Consider the following 7219-nt stretch of genomic DNA (forward strand, 5'->3'; position numbering starts at 1 on the left):
GCCTACTGTAAGAATAGTCTGGCAGTAGGAACACAGAACCTCCTTGGTGGAGGTAGCCTACTGTAAGAATAGTCTGGCAGTAGGAACACAGAACCTCCTTGGTGGAGGTAGCCTACTGTAATAATATAGTCTGCCAGTAGGAACATAGAACCTCCTTGGTGGAGGTAGACTACTGTAAGAATAGTCTGACAGTAGGAACACAGAACCTCCTTGGTGGAGGTAGCCTACTGTAAGAATAGTCTGGCAGTAGGAACACAGAACCTCCTTGGTGGAGGTAGCCTACTGTAAGAATATAGTCTGGCAGTAGGAACACAGAACCTCCTTGGTGGAGGTAGCCTACTGTAATAATAGTCTGGCAGTAGGAACACAGAACCTCATTGGTGGAGGTAGCCTATTGTAAGAATAGTCTGGCAGTAGGAACACAGAACCTCCTTGGTGGAGGTAGCCTACTGTAAGAATAGTCTGGCAGTAGGAACACAGAACCTCCTTAGTGGAGGTAGTCTACTGTAATAATATAGTATGGCAGTAGGAACACATAACCTCCTTGGTGGAGGAGGTAGCCTACTGTAAGAATAGTCTGGCAGTAGGAACACAGAACCTCCTTGGTGGAGGTAGTCTACTGTAAGAATGTAGTCTGGCAGTAGGAACACAGAACCTCCTTGGTGGAGGTAGCCTACTGTAATAATATAGTCTGGCAGTATACTAGGAACACAGAACCTCCTTGGTGGAGGTAGCCTACTGTAATAATATAGTCTGGCAGTAGGAACACAGAACCTCCTTGGTGGAGGTAGCCTACTGTAATAATATAGTCTGGCAGTAGGAACACAGAACCTCCTTGGTGGAGGTAGCCTACTGTAATAATATAGTCTGGCAGTAGGAACACAGAACCTCCTTGGTGGAGGTAGCCTACTGTAATAATATAGTCTGGCAGTAGGAACACAGAACCTCCTTGGTGGAGGTAGCCTACTGTAATAATATAGTCTGGCAGTAGGAACACAGAACCTCCTTGGTGGAGGTAGCCTACTGTAAGAATATAGTCTGGCAGTAGGAACACAGAACCTCCTTGGTGGAGGTAGCCTACTGTAAGAATAGTCTGGCAGTAGGAACACAGAACCTCCTTGGTGGAGGTAGCCTACTGTAATAATATAGTCTGCCAGTAGGAACATAGAACCTCCTTGGTGGAGGTAGACTACTGTAAGAATAGTCTGACAGTAGGAACACAGAACCTCCTTGGTGGAGGTAGCCTACTGTAAGAATAGTCTGGCAGTAGGAACACAGAACCTCCTTGGTGGAGGTAGCCTACTGTAAGAATATAGTCTGGCAGTAGGAACACAGAACCTCCTTGGTGGAGGTAGCCTACTGTAATAATAGTCTGGCAGTAGGAACACAGAACCTCATTGGTGGAGGTAGCCTATTGTAAGAATAGTCTGGCAGTAGGAACACAGAACCTCCTTGGTGGAGGTAGCCTACTGTAAGAATAGTCTGGCAGTAGGAACACAGAACCTCCTTAGTGGAGGTAGTCTACTGTAATAATATAGTATGGCAGTAGGAACACATAACCTCCTTGGTGGAGGAGGTAGCCTACTGTAAGAATAGTCTGGCAGTAGGAACACAGAACCTCCTTGGTGGAGGTAGTCTACTGTAAGAATGTAGTCTGGCAGTAGGAACACAGAACCTCCTTGGTGGAGGTAGCCTACTGTAATAATATAGTCTGGCAGTATACTAGGAACACAGAACCTCCTTGGTGGAGGTAGCCTACTGTAATAATATAGTCTGGCAGTAGGAACACAGAACCTCCTTGGTGGAGGTAGCCTACTGTAATAATATAGTCTGGCAGTAGGAACACAGAACCTCCTTGGTGGAGGTAGCCTACTGTAATAATATAGTCTGGCAGTAGGAACACAGAACCTCCTTGGTGGAGGTAGCCTACTGTAATAATATAGTCTGGCAGTAGGAACACAGAACCTCCTTGGTGGAGGTAGCCTACTGTAATAATATAGTCTGGCAGTTGTGCTGGTAGCAGACATTTAGGAAGCGGCAATGTGGTTGTGTTGCATCTGCAGTAAATAGCAAACAGATTTAGAAAGTGTGTGAGATGAGATCACAGAGTTGTGCGGTGACAGAAGGAGCAGGTGGCCACTATTTAAAGAAGATCCTTGACCTGGACATGCTCTCAGGCTGGGGGGGGGGGGGGGGGGGGGGAATTGGATGAGTGCACACAAACAGAAGCTCGTCATTACTATGTAGGTGGCCTGGAGATGACAACATGGCCGAGGACACCGGGGGACAGCTTCCACATACCGCCAACAATGGCCAGACTGGCTTGGGTTGCAGACGGGCTTTTCGTCCCCGCTCGCGTCCTTTTCATGTGTGAGACCTGATCCCTGCGAATCGTCCCAGACCATCATTTTTGTTTTAATTAAACCTGGAGCAGGGGGCAGCTTCTGCTCTGTTCTCCAGCAGAGTGTGGCTGTACAGGCTCAGGTTGCGCCCCCCTTTATTCCCAGTGACACTGCATCTGCACTGGACAACACCCCCCCCCCCCCTAATAACAACCTTGAGTCAAAGATGGCAGGCGTGGGAGCTGTCATGATGGAAACCATGGCTCTGTGTTTCTCTGAGGATGCAGGGGAAATGACTGTGGAGGCCGAGCTCCTCTGGTCTCTGGATGAAAAAAATAATGTTATTGGTTGATTTAAGCCGAGCGTCTAGCAGTCAGCAGCATGGCGTTCACATGATTTGGTCCCAAAGCTCTGCAGCTTAACAAGCTAATTGAATTAACTTCCTTTACAAAAATATTTGTTATCATGGTTAGTCTGGCTAGCTATAAACATGTAATGACGTATGTGTATAGAAGTGGGCAGACAGGAAAGGTGGGGAGAGAGAGAGAGAGGGGATGACATGCGGCAAAGGACCTCGGGTCAGATTCGAACCCGCGTCGGCCGCGCGAAGGACCGTCGTACGTGTGCTACCAGGTGAGCCACCAGGACGCACATAGAAGTGTTTTGTTAATGGTGAAACTTGATTTTCCGCTTCATGTTGAGAAGGTTAAAGTTATCATTGCGTCAGAACTTGGGTCTCTGACTTCTGACATCTAGTCAGTAACAAATATGTCATCTTGTTCTGAGCTGTAAATGGGCCAATCACTCCATTCCACAATTTGGAATGTCGGAATGCAGCGGCGACATGAATACTTTCCCCAAATGTCGTCATAACCGGATCAGTGGTGTGTGAGATATTGAGTGACACGTGGATGAGTAAACGTAGTCAAGTCCAAATCAATTTCAGTCAAGTTTAAGTCAAGACCATGCGTGTCCAAAGTGGGTCGACTCGAGACCAAGTCGAGACTAAGACCAGAGCAAATTGTGTCTTATTCCATTCTGAGGCAATAAACAGTGTAGAGTACATTCTTTCCTACAAGGATGAAAAAATGTTGAGTCACTCGGTATCCAACAGAAGCCAAAACCAAGACAAGTCTGAGTCAAGACACAAGTCCGAGAGGTCAGAAAAGCAGTCTAGAGACCAGACTCAAGCACTAACTGTACATCCCTGTCTTTCATTGCTTGTGCATTTATTGAACTATCTCTGTTTTGGCTCAAGGCTGTCGTTCAAGTAATAAATGTGAGGAGACCATGACCCTGATACGATTATGAAAGAAAACAGCTACCAGGTCAATGAAACTCAATGGTGAGATTCTTATGCTGCAGATCGATGCTTGATGTCCTGGGTGCAGGAATGTAAAAGCTGGCTGGACAAAAGGACAGGGACTGGATGCTGCCACCAGCAGGAGCCTGGGAGAAGCCTGCATGGCCACCCAGGAAACTGGTGACCCCATGTCACCCTCCACACTCCTAACAGACCCCACGGGGGCCAATGGTGCCCATAACAAAAGGTCATGAATGGGAGCAACATTATGGTATCAGGTCCTTCACTATTGTGGGACTCCTTGTTGCCTAGACAGAGGTTTCCTCACTGAGACAGGGAGGGAGATCCGTTGAAGTACATGGGAGGTATGGCCTGATTGAACACCGCTGTGGGGCTTGACCTCAGGGCATAAGCTGATTACGGGGTAATGTTCAGGTTTCAGTGCATGCACTGATAATCAAGGTTATTTTGACAAGATTTGTCAAAATCGCATCGTTGTATTTTATTTGAAAAGGTGGGCTGGCCCTCTCTGACGGCTCGAAGGGAGCATCATTGTCTTTTATTATGCCTCCGCCGGCGATAGCCAGGCCGGAGGCATTATGGATCCGGGTTGTCCGTCCGTACGGCTGTCCGTACGGCTGTCCGTCCGTCCGTCCATCCGTCCGTCCGTACGATGTTCCATGTTTGTTAACGCGATATCTGAGGAACGCCTGGACGGAATTTCATCAGATTCGCCTTAAACATTCACTTAGGCTCAAGGATGATCTGATTAGATTTTGGTGGTCAAAGGTCAAAGGTCAAGGTCACTGTGACCTCTCGAACGCCATTTTCAAGCTTGTTAACGCGATATCTGAGGAACGCCTGGACGGAATTTCATCAAATTTGCCTCAAACATCGACTTAGACTCAAGGATGATCTGATTAGATTTTGGTGGTCAAAGGTCAAAGGTCAAGGTCACTGTGACCTCTCGAACGCCATTTTCAAGCTTGTTAACGCGATATCTGAGGAACGCCTGGACGGAATTTCATCAAATTTGCCTCAAACATCGACTTAGACTCAAGGATGATCTGATTAGATTTTGGTGGTCAAAGGTCAAAGGTCAAGGTCACTGTGACCTCTCGAACGCCATTTTCAAGCTTGTTAACGCGATATCTCAGGAATGCCTTGACGGAATTTAATCAAACTTGTCTCAAACATTGACTTGGACTCAAGGATGAACTGATTAGATTTTGGTGGTCAAAGGTCAAAGGTCAAGGTCACTGTGACCTCTTGAACGCCATTTTCAAGCTTGTTAACGCGATATCTCAGGAATGCCTTGACGGAATTTAATCAAACTTGTCTCAAACATCGACTTGGACTCAAGGATGAACTGATTACATTTTGGTGGTCAAAAGTCAAAGGTCAAGGTGAGCTCTCGAACGCCATTTTCAAGCTTGTTAACGCGATATCTCAGGAATGCCTTGACGGAATTTAATCAAACTTGTCTCAAACATCGACTTGGACTCAAGGATGAACTGATTACATTTTGGTGGTCAAAGTTCAAGGTCACTGTGACCTCTCACACACCCAATTTCCAAGCTCTAACGCAACATCACAGGAGCGCCTTGACGGAATCTCTTCCAATTTGCCTCAAATGGCGATTTGGACTCCAGAATGAACTAATGGCGGAGGCATAAGTCCGCGTTGCGGTCGTTCTAGTTTATTTATAAAGCCTTGATTGGGAAGCTTCCTGACTACCTGTCCTCGCTCATCAGTCTGAGCGACAATTGTTATCGAACACGTTCTCAATCACATATCAGACTGTTTGTACCACGTGTGAGGACTGAATTAGGAAGGACTGCCTTCTCCTCTTACGCCCCGGATAAATGGAACTCACTCCAGAACACTTTAAAACTGGACCAATTAGTCCCCTTAGAGTCTTTTAGACTAAGAGTACTCCTCGACACCCTGCAAAACGAATGCTCTTGTTTTGGTTGATGTACTTTTTACCATATCCTGTTTTGTTATACCTGTTGACTGTTAACATGTAAGTACTGTAATTGTTCTTATTGTAACAGGGCTCCCTTGAAAATGAGAGCTTGCTCTCAAGGGCGTCCCCTGTATAAATAAAGGTTAAAACAAAATGTAGGTGGAACACACGTGCCTGCCCTTGCACAAAATTGAATAATGTCACGATATTAATATAGCCTATCTATCAATATGTATGCCAACATTATTAGGGCCTATTACAAAAAGACTAACAAAAAGAAAAAAGCCAGTCTTTATCAATTAACCAGTCCGAGAGTCCTCGTCTCCAACTTCCCAGTCAGAATGCACGAATGCTGCAGTCCACGTCCCAGTCATCAGTGCTCAAGTCCAAGTCAAGTCACGAGTCCTGAAAATGTGTCCAGGACCCGGGCTCGAGTCGAGTGGGACTGGACTACAACACTGGATAAAGCATTCTCTTGGAGGCAGATATACTGGTCTGTAAGTAGCTTCCCAAAACGACATCAAATAACTCAAATGATCAAATGATGCGAGGTCAGCTCACGGTTTGTGCAGCCTCTCAAGGGATCCCATTTCCTCCGTATTATTCATCCTACGCTAACAGTCAATGAACACTGTGTTTTTGCAGCTGATTTCCATACGCCTGAAGATACATCATACTGACAGGGGCCAAATTGATTTTAAACGAGTATTGAAATACAATTATTTCAGCCATCAATTGCTTTTTTTGAAGGCTTAAGTCATCATTTCTTTTGAGTGGAAAAGTTAATTACATCCTTTGGGAAGTTCAGAAGACAGGACTGATGATTTACTGCTCTGTGTTGGGAGATCTATAGGAATAGAATCAGGTTCAGGCGGGTAAACTTGTGTACAATAGGAGTGCGGAAGCCTGAAGCAAAGTTGAGTCTCACTATGGAAGCACCAGGGTTTGAAAGGAACTTCTCAAACGTGGATTTTGGAACATGCAAAATATCTGTTTCTTGAAGCTAACTATAATATGCTCTCAACTCGAGTATTTAAAACTGCACTAAGCAAGATTTTTATGTAAAAAATGCACCTGTCTTGGATTATAATAAAGTCCTCAAAATCCAGACAGTTGAGCCATTGGCGTGTTAGAGGCAGGATGGAGGGGGCTCCCGGGTAGTGCAACAACAACAACAACAACAACAACAACAACAACAACAACCACCACCGGACGGACAAACCCCGTCTTTATTTGTCACACAGACCCCCACAACACATGCATGTGTTGCAGCCTCACACACAGCCATGCTGATGGTGGCTGGTGAAAGACAGTCTCTGCTTGTTTAACGCAGACAAGGCACATCCTTTCCTGCGAGGGGCAGCCAGGAGCAGTGGGCAGCTTTCACCATACACTGCCCGGAGATCTTCTGTTGTTGTCGCTCAGGCGGCGATCTTCTTGCATGTTTTTAATGGGTGGGTTCATAATATGGAGGAAACCCCCAGGGACCACGCGGAGAACAAACTCCACACAGAAAGGTCATTGAGGAGATAGCCCACCTGAGCAGCAGGCACTGAAGACATGGAGGGGACATGCCCTCTGAGCCACAGTGTCCCAGGCAGGAAT

Source organism: Poromitra crassiceps (genome assembly GCF_964638095.1).
Source record: "Poromitra crassiceps genome assembly, chromosome: 12".
Lineage (NCBI taxonomy): Eukaryota > Metazoa > Chordata > Actinopteri > Beryciformes > Melamphaidae > Poromitra > Poromitra crassiceps.